Raw genomic sequence first — 10,262 nt, forward strand, 5'->3', positions numbered from 1 at the left:
AGACTTGAGTCTGTGGCTAAAGGCCTGAGAGCCCCTGGAAAATCACTGGTGAAAGTTCAAGAGTCCAAAACCTGAAGAACTTGGAGCCCGATGTACGAGGGCAGGAAGCATCCAGCACGGGAGACAGATGGAGGCCAGAAGACTTGGCCAGTCTAGTCTTTCCACGTTCTTCTGCCTGCTTTTATTCTGGCCGTGCTGGGAGCTGATTAGACTGTGCCCACCCAGATTGAGGGTGGGTCTGCCTCTCCCAGTCCACTGATTCAGACGTTGATCTCCTTGGACAACACCCTCACAGACACACCCAGGAACAGTACCTTGTATCCTTCAATACAATCAAGTTGACACACAATATTAACCATCACATGGTTTCAAGCCTGCTTTCTGATTCATCAAATGTGAACTAAATGTGCATGATTCTGAGTAAAATCCCATCAGAATTCCCAGTGCCTGGCAAATAATGGGCACTCAGTAAATATTTGTCATAACATGAATCGGCCTCACACAAGGACCATTGGCGAGTACTTCATCCATTTCCTTGTACAGTTAGCGGGTCTCTGCCAAAATGGTTATTACTGAGACCCCAAAACACCACATTTTCTTGCATGGAATAATTTTGACAAGTAACTCAGTTTCTCCCCATTTACACTCAAATGCCTCCAAAAGTAGACTGAAAAAGAGAAATCCACTGTGAAAACTGAAAAGCTAAGAGAAGTCCCTGAAATGCTATCCATGTGAAATTTCCCCAACATTTTCTCAGTTAACTTTGTAAACATCTGAGAAGATTTCACTTATTTTAAATAGCTGAAATTTTGTTTGTTTATTTTTGCTTTGCTTTACCAGGATAAAAATTGGAAATGCAGTCTTAGCATGTGTGAAAGCTTTACTTTTTAGGAAAGGCACGACAGATTGAATCTAAGGTGAAAGAAGATCCCAGGGCCAGAAGATTTGAGAAATAAGGCATAAATTCTCCCCCAAAAGAACTCCAAACACAAAACTACCTATATGGAAAGAATGACATCAAAATCAAACAATTATAAGTAATACATTGAATCAATTTGGTTAAACTTTCTTTTTTCTCAATAAATTCTTGACTTCTTCACATGAAATGTTTAAATTCATAATTGTTTTTCTCTGAATTATCTGTCCTATAGTAAAAATGTTATTTTAAATGGTTTTTATTTTCTTTTATTTGCAAAAAAGCTTCTAAACGTTTTTTTCTTTTTTTAAAAAAGAGCATAACGTCTGTACTAGGAGGAATACGGACATGTTTTATTGCTCTAATAATACTTACATCTAATGGTTAAAGCCTTTGGCATCACCAAGTACTCAAGGCTTATATTACTATCAAAAGTCTTTAATGAAGAGGAACAGCAACCAAATTATATAACACCAAGTCTTACAATTACACATAATTTTAAAATGCTATACAATTAAGTCATTTACCTAAGAACTACATGATTTTGTGATCAAATAATGTATGTCAACTCTTTATATGGTACACCTCAATTGCTGATAAATTCTGGACCGCACCAACATTTTAGGAGCCCAAGAAAAAGATGTTTGTCAGTTCTTCATGCCGTGTTTTATGCCTCAATTAACAGAATAAGCTGTGTGTGCATATGAATGCGGCACATCCAATTACTTTTTTCGGTGGTATGGAAATGGTAACTGGACCTTCGTCTGGAAGCTTTGCCACTGTGGCTGTCACATTCAAAGGGAAAACGTGTATCTAGGAAACCAGCTATGCTGAAGGTGAATTTTCTCAAGGATCAGTTTTTTTCTACCAAGGAATCATGTCCTTTTTGAGAGCAGGGATTCTTTCAGCCTTAAAAGAACAATGATTTTTATAGTACATAAATCAAATAAAACTTTATTTTTTGGAAAACAATTATTGATCAACATGTATCATCAGCAATGCAGCAAAGTCTCCAGCCAGGCTGCAGAGATTTAGGCTGCTCCATTCTCCAGTGACCCGGGGGTTTAGAGATCCATAGTGATTGCTACTTGCAAAGCTCTATTAATGACACAACTTTTTCCATGCTTTCGTAGTAAAATACAAAAGTATGCCAAAGACACCACAAAAGTGATAAGTAAAAAGAGAATAATCTTAAGTAGAGAAAGCCAGACCTCATGAGTGGCAATTCTAAAACAAGTCCTACCACTGGCCTCATAACTCTTTAAGAACCTTCCTAATTTTCACCTTTAAAATATGAGGCCAATAAACATCAGCTCAATTCCTCTCTGACCTGCATATTTTAATAGCACTTTTCTGGGCCTTGGGCAAAATTATTTTAGCCATCTTTGAATGTTCTGGTCTTGGGAGAAGGCTAAAATCTAATATATTATTTTTAAAAAACTTAAATAGTAGTGCAGTGGAGTTGCACATGTATTTCTTAGATATATAAACAAAAAATTGCGGATTTGTTGTGCCTCCCTCAGCTCCTGTCCAAGATGGCAGCTTGGCCAACTTGGGTTTGGGGAAGAGCAGGGGGCTTGGGTCTATCAGTCCAGGTCTTAATCCTGACCCCATGCCTAGTGTTGGCACTGGGGCCTTGGCGGCTCAGCCTGGACCCAAAAGCCCATCCTGTGGAGGAGCTGCCTCAGTCCTCTGACGCCATGGCACTCGGTCCTCTGACGCCATGGCAGTCCTGAGGGTGATCCCCATTGGGATCTGTTGTAGAAGGTCCACCTAGAAGACTTCCAAATCAAGGACCTGCCACCCCCAGTGCTGTAACCTTCTAGGAGGCTTGCCAGGCAGCTCAGCCAACCTAAGCATCTCTCTGCAGACCCCCAGAGAATATGAGGTGCCTTCTTGTTTCCCCACAAGATTACTGAGGGACCCCCTAGGGATCAAACCCAGTCCCTCCTCTGTCACCCTGAGGGGAGTAGAGCGGAAGCCGTTGCCTGCCTACACTTTCTCCACCGAGCCAGTATCCCCTTACCCCATAGCTCCTTCTTCCCTCGGCGGCACCTACCCTTTCCTTGTTTAGGGCGCTACAGGGGTGAAACTTGACTTACCAGGAATAGAAAATACCTAGTTTTCAATATGTTGGAGATTTTAGCCTAATTACAATAGAAATTTCTCTTACCCAGGATCCTAATATCCCTGGAAGTGTGGCTTTCTTTCTACTCCTGCTGCTTTTGAACTGGGCTCTTGCTTCCAAACTTATATTCTTTCAATCTGTCACGTAGGCCTGTATTTCCATCTAATTATCAGTGTCAGCAAGGAGCCTTGTGCAGATAAAGACTCCCAGTTCAGCCCTTCCATAACAATTCCAAAAAGCAGATGGCTGCCATGGCCCAGACCTGTCATTCCAGCTACTCAGGAGGCTGAGGTGGGTGGACTGCTGGAGCCCAGGAATTTGAGACCAGCCTGGGCAGTATAGCAAGACCCCTGTTTCAAAAAAAAAAAAGCAAGGTGTGGAATGATGACCATAACCTGCTGTCTTCGGGTTAAGAAAAGGAAAATAAGACTTTTTCTTTTTCCTTTATCTCTCTCTCTCTCTTTCTTTCCTTCCTTCCCTACAGGGCCTTACTCTGTTGCCCAGGCTGAGTGGCACAATCACAGTTCACTGTAGCCTTGAACTCCTGGGCTCAAGCTGTTTTCCTGCCTCGCCTCCCAAGTAGCTGGGCCTACAGGCATGTGCCATCACACCTAGCTAATTTTTGTTGTTGTTGTTGTTGTTGTTGAGGGGATGGCTTATATCAAGCAAATTTATTTACTCAAAATGTCTTTAATGTTTGAAAACACCCAATCTCCCACAACCACCAAAAACTCCACGTGAGTTGGAATCTCCCACCGTGGTTGGCTTGAGAACGCGCGAGGGTATGACTGGAGTAAGGAGGCAAGCCGGGCAGTGGTCACCATGCATCAAGGCCACCATGGGAGGGAAGACGAGGGGTGGGAGGCTGAGAGCCCAGGAGGAAGCAGTGGCTGGTGGGAGACACGGGCCCCAAACTCACAACAGAGGGAATCCAACACAGTCTGGGCAAGGACCTGGGGCACCAGCTGCCCCACTGTGGCCTCCCTGTGGGGGTCTTGACCCTCTTGAGGTAGCATTTCACACAAATCTACAGGTGAATGGAGCAGGCCAGGCCACGGGAAGCCTCACCCCAGGACAGGAGAACCTGAGTGGAGGCTGCTAGCCTTGGGGAGTCCAGAACATCCAGATAATGTTTCAAAATTTTTATTATTATTATTATTTGTAGAGACAGGACCTCACTATGTTGCCCAGGCTGGTCTCGAAATTCTGACCTCAAGCAATCCTCTCACCTTGCTTCCCAAAGTGCTGGGATGATAGGATGACCTTGCCTGGTGAAAAGATTTCATAGTCATATTTGCTTGGATCTGCATAAAGACTGGAAAAAAACTTTTAAAAAAGTGATAGACAACCTTTTTATGTTAGTGAAAGTGTGAAGGAAACAAGGAATTGTTTGCCTTTCCTTTTTTATATGATTCTGTTTTTTTTGTGTTTTCACTTTTTGCAAAGAAATATTAAAAGGGTTTTTGCTTTTGTTTGTGTTTTTTAGTGGTTCTGATGATAAGCCAGGTCTGGAGAATTGCAGGGCTTCCCAGGAGTTTTTTTTTTTTTTTTTTTTTTTTTTAGATGGAGTCTTGCTCTGTCACCAGGCTGGAATGCAGTGGCACAATCTCGGCTCACTGCAACCTCCGCCTCCCGGGTTCAAGCCATTCTCCTGCTTCAGCCTCCCAAGTAGCTGAGATACAGGTGCGTGCCATCACGCCCAGCTAATTTTTGTATTTTTATTAGAGATGGGGTTTCACCATGTTGGCCAGGATGGTCTCCATCTCCTCACCTAGTGACCCACCTGCCTTGGCCTCCCAAAGTGCTGGTATTACAGGCATGAGCCACCGCTCCTGGCCCCCAAGAGAGCTTTTAAACGTAAATCTGGTCATGTCCCACTACTGACACCCTCCAACAATGTCAAATCATGTTTGGGATAAAATCAAGCTCATTTAGCATGAATGGTGAGGTCACTGCTGACCGGAGCCTGCCCTGCTTCTCAGTCTGCCCACCCCAGGGCATGCCAGCTACCCCTCCATTCCTGCCTGCCCCTCCCTACCTCTCACAACTCCTCACTGTTTTCTCAGAAGATGCAGCCTGTCACCACCCTTTCCACCATCTGCCCTGCCGAGAATTTGCCAGAATAAATAAGATTCTCCTTTCTATGTCACACTACACAACATTTTAAAAATATTTATTTATTTGGAGACAGGGTCTTGCTTTGTCACCCGGGCTGCAGTGGTATGATTATAGCTCACTGCAGCCTTGATCCCCTGGACTCAAACAATCCCCCCACTTCAGCCTCCCCAGGAGTTGGGACCGCAGGCATGTGCCACCACACCTGGCTAATTTTTTAGTGTTTAGTTTTAGTAGAGATGAGGTCTCACTATGTTGCCCAGGCTGCTTGAACTCTTGGGCTCAAGCAATCTACCTGCCTTGGCCTTCCAAAGGGCTGGGATTACAGGTGTGATCCACCATGCCTGGCCAATGTTTTAAAAAAATATCTTTCTACCCTCCCACCTCCCAGTCGGGGACAATAGCATTCTCAGTTGGGGTAGTGTTTGTTGAAGGAATGAATAAATGATTTTCAGTGTTAATGAAAATATTTTTAGAATAACAAAATAAGCATAGAAGAAAGCTCGTTAGATCACTTAAATCTGTGATGTTTTTAAAAAGATATGTGTTTGTGTTAGTAAATAAACAGAAAATTATGATCAGGATAATGGGGTTATAAGTTTTAGCCAGGGGACTGCTAAGTATGTTAATAGATAGATAAGAATCATCTGTAATTGACATGCTCTTTGTATGCCCACAATGCTGCTAGCTGGTTTCTCAGGCCCTGGACAATGTTAGACCTCACTCGTAAGTAAAGAAAACCTGTTTCCCTTGTTTACACAGTGAATTTACTTAAGGAGCACTGTCTTCATGGGTGAAACAATGGTGGTTTTACTGCTCTTTACACATAAATTAGCACAAGGTGGGAATGAATCTAAATGAGGTCATACAGTGTTTATGAACATGACATGAATTATGAAGATAAGTTGCCTTGTGATCTATATGATCAGAAACTAGTTTATTACTTTCTATATGAAAAATAATGGTAAAATTTTGTCCCTCTATCGTCTGTCTTGACTTTCAAATTTTTTAAAAACACATTCTGCAATGATTGAGTAAATTGACTTTTTAAAGAATTTCTACTTCATATTTTTAAAAATAAATTTGTAGTCATGAAAATATGAATATGTCACCTGACTTCTCAATAAGATCTTCATTGTAACAACTCAATTAGCTTTTGAAATGGTCTCATCTAGCTAATACCCTGCTTTCCGAAGAAATAATCAATTACTTTTGAACCAGGAAAATCTCTGATAGTAGATCAAAAAAACATACAAACAAACCTGGAACAGGATAAATTAATAGTGCTTTGATTCTTCAAAGAACATACGTTATTTCAATCCAACAATCAGCTGTTTAAGAGTCCATGCCCCCTTTCTGAAGTTGAACATTAGCTTGCTAAGAACTTTTCTTTAAAAAAAGGTACCATGAACTGATTTAGCTTGCTGCCACATATGAAATGTGGTTCTAATGACAGAATTAATTTTTCATGAGTTATGAATCCTTTGAAATTGGAATCCAGAAAATTATACGTGGGAGTCACTTCTTCCTTTTCTAATTAAGTGGATAGTATTGTCTTCACCATCCAGCTGGTTTCTCAGAAACCAAAGTTGGCTTCTATATAAATATAATTTCATTTTATGGGAAGTAGGTTCTCCCACACCACATGCCTAAGCTTCTTTAGATGTAAATGGCATGGCATGAAGGCCTGTCCTTCCAATCAAAACGTGAAACCAGCCCTTCCAAATGGCTTAATATTTAACTATTAACTATTAAGAGCAACGATTGCTTAAAATAAAAGCCCTTGGCATAATAACCATTTTCACAAAACTAATTCCCTCAAATAGCTATGTCCTAATGGACCAATAAAACTTGCCTTGTCGTGTCTGAATGTGGCATTAGAGCCTTTTAGAGCTGGCTGTAATTGGTAATCACTGTTCAGGTGAAAGTGGGGGGCGGGGAGATTGATAGAATAGTACTTTATACTGAGCTTCCACGGGGCCTTTCATCTGATGATCTCAAAGCACTTGACAAACACTAATTAATATTCGTGATACCCCAGTGAGGGAGGTAAGTATTATTATCCCCATTTCGCAGATGAGATGAGGTTAAGTCGGGTAACCTGGTGAGTCAGGGACAGAATGAAGGGCTCCTAATTCTCAGTCTTGTGCTCATACAACCATTACAAGGGCCTGCCATGGAAAACATAAAAGGAAACACACCTCATTTTCAAATCCCCCAAGGTGAACACATCAATTGTAAATGGGATCACAATTAAGCCACTTGGTTTTAACAACAGTAATACCGTCTTGTAATCGTCAGACTCCATTCTGAGACAAATAGAAAACAGTATTAAAAGTAGTTTCCTTGAAGTGTCAAATAAAGATTATTTTATCATGAGAGGAGCCATACAGAAATTTGTGTTGAACAATTTGATAAGGTGGCCAAAAAGTTGGATTTCACTTTTATTCAGATGGTGGGTTAGATCCTTGCACAACTCTAACTTTCTGAGGACAGATCCATCCTTTTAGAGTTTGTGTCCTAGTGTGGAGTGTAAATGGGTACATTACTCAATAAACGTTAGTTAAACCAACAAAACCAACTAAATGCCAAGGTGCTGGGGGCATGTGAAGAGGAATAGGATAGAACTCTACCCTCAGGGGGGGCTAGGGAATTAAGGAAAGACATAGAATACAAGAAACTAATTTTAAAATGAGGGGAGAAGAGCAGGAATGGTCCAAGCATTCAGTGTGAAAACACCAAGGTTCTAGATTCAAATTGGAACATTAAAGGTTTTGATGAGTTCTCAGAGGCTAAGACCATTGCTTCTGGAAACCGTATTAACTCTTACATACCATCATGGTGGCTTTTTCAGCTAAAGCTAATTGGCTTTCAAACAACGCGTTGGATTTTTTAACTCATTGTTTAAAATGCTGAATATTATAATAAATACTGTTTGGTCCAAGAGAAGACTTGGAAATAGCTTAGAGATGAGTAGGGAGCCAGACATACTGGCCTTCTTTGGGTTTCTCCAAAGCCTCTCTGCCTCAGGGTCTTTGCATTCTGAGTGTTAGATGATTCAGTCTACCCAGAATGCCTTTCCCACCCTCCCTCCCCACCTTCTTCACCTGACCAACTCTCACTTATCCTTTGGATTTCTGCTTAAACATCATTTTTTGACTCTTTAGAATAGTTACAGCTTCTGAGAACTCTTTGCATATTTCCTTCATAGTAACTATCTCAGCTTGTAATGAAATATTTGGATTTTTAAAAATTAATGAATTTCTATCTTTCTTCTACTCACTGCCTCTAATTTTAAGAGATCTATATCTGTTTTGCCTACTGTTATAGCTTTAGCACACAGGAGGTCCTTAATAGAAACTTGTTGGATGAATAAACACACATGGTGCTAATTGCTGAGAAACTGGAAACTAGGAGCATTTGGGCAGAGCTCATACTAAGAGAAAGGCAGCTTCAGTTAGTGGAAAGCAAGACTGGTACTATCAGCGAGGCCCCAGTGTTGCTACAAGCTGGCTCGCCACTCGCAGCTAGGCCATGGTGTTCATCCATTTAACATAAACTATTTCACAGCACAGGATACCAGTGTCATTCAAGGACATTCAGTCACTCTAATCGATCAAGACAAAACAAGAATATTGTCCAAGCCACAAAACCATCCAACCATCCCCTATTCAGGCTAAGATGAGTCACTGCTGCTGCTTTGACAATTACAATGTTAGCCTTGCATTGTTCTTCTCACCTGCAATGTAAAAATTTCTATCGTGGAATAGTTCCTCCTTCCTGACAGAGCCTTGAACCCTCCCTAAAATCTCCTAAACATGTCCTATAATAAGATCTCTTCAACATCCTCTTACTGAGATGCCCCATGGTCCCTCATGATGTGAGGTCTCCCTCATCACGATGAGCCAACCGACCCAATTTCATCAATAAACCAACTTTGTGTCTCTGGTGGTCTTTGACTTGGGGACATGGAAAATACAAAGACTTGTATATAATGAGACAAAAAAAAAGATACACAGCTGCTCAAATATGTCTCCCTTCCCAGAGAATGATTTAGGACTGGGAATATTTCACTCCAGGAAGTCATTCAATCGATTTTCAAGATATTATTGAAACACTGTATTAATATAGATCTTCCTAGATTATCAGATGATTTAAAAATCTCTTCACACTGGATTTTGGAAAGCAAACAATTAGGAATTCTTTTTATGGAATAATTTTTAATGTGTTTTTATATATTCTTAAATGAAAATGGGTGTATATTCCTTGGAATTGTCAATGTGAGGTAGCCAACTAGAAGGAAACAAGATAACTTCCAAGGTTAATCTGCAAGGTACATAGATCAATGTGGATAATCAAAGACTGATTAAAGTTTTTATAAGAAACACTTTTTATGCTTCTCTCAACTGCTTCATGTAGGCTACCACCTCAAGGGGAAACTGCAGTCTATGTTTTTGCTATTTGTTTTTTTCCCCCCCTCTCTATTCAGTTACCTAAAGACCTAATATATTTGGGCATTAGAATGAGAATGTATCTTCTCTATCTCTGTAATCCAATTCACTTCTTCCTAACAATTCTAGTTTCAAACTCCGCCCTCTGCCTTTTCTTAGCAACTTAGAGCAAATTCATTCAAAGCATTCCCAAAGCCAAGGGCAGATTTTAAAGGTTGTTCACAGTCAGCTGGGGCCGTGTATCTCAATCTTTTGTATCTTAGTTTCCTTTGGAGTGACATAAAAATTTTCTGATTTCATCAACTGCTGGGTGTTCCCTGGAGTCCCCACTGAAAGACAATGGCTTTAGATTCTAGTACTCCTTAAGTTGGTATGTCAAAACCCCCCGTCTCACATTAAGAATTATTCATCTCTTTAGAATGGAGCTTTCAGTCAAACTTGGTGTCACTCCTCGATATTCTGCTTATTGTTTCAACTTCATTAAATAATCTGTGTTTTCTGTTGCCTTATGGATCCAAAGAGAACCTTTGCCAGACCATCTTGGAAACATCCTTACCACGTGTCTCTCATGCTGCCCCCAGTTCTGGTCTAGCATCTCAATTCTTTTACCTACATATTTATCTTTTCTTGCCCATCTCATCTTGCTACTCCT

The sequence above is a fragment of the Rhinopithecus roxellana genome, chromosome 18 (assembly GCF_007565055.1).
Source record: "Rhinopithecus roxellana isolate Shanxi Qingling chromosome 18, ASM756505v1, whole genome shotgun sequence".
Taxonomy (NCBI): domain Eukaryota; kingdom Metazoa; phylum Chordata; class Mammalia; order Primates; family Cercopithecidae; genus Rhinopithecus; species Rhinopithecus roxellana.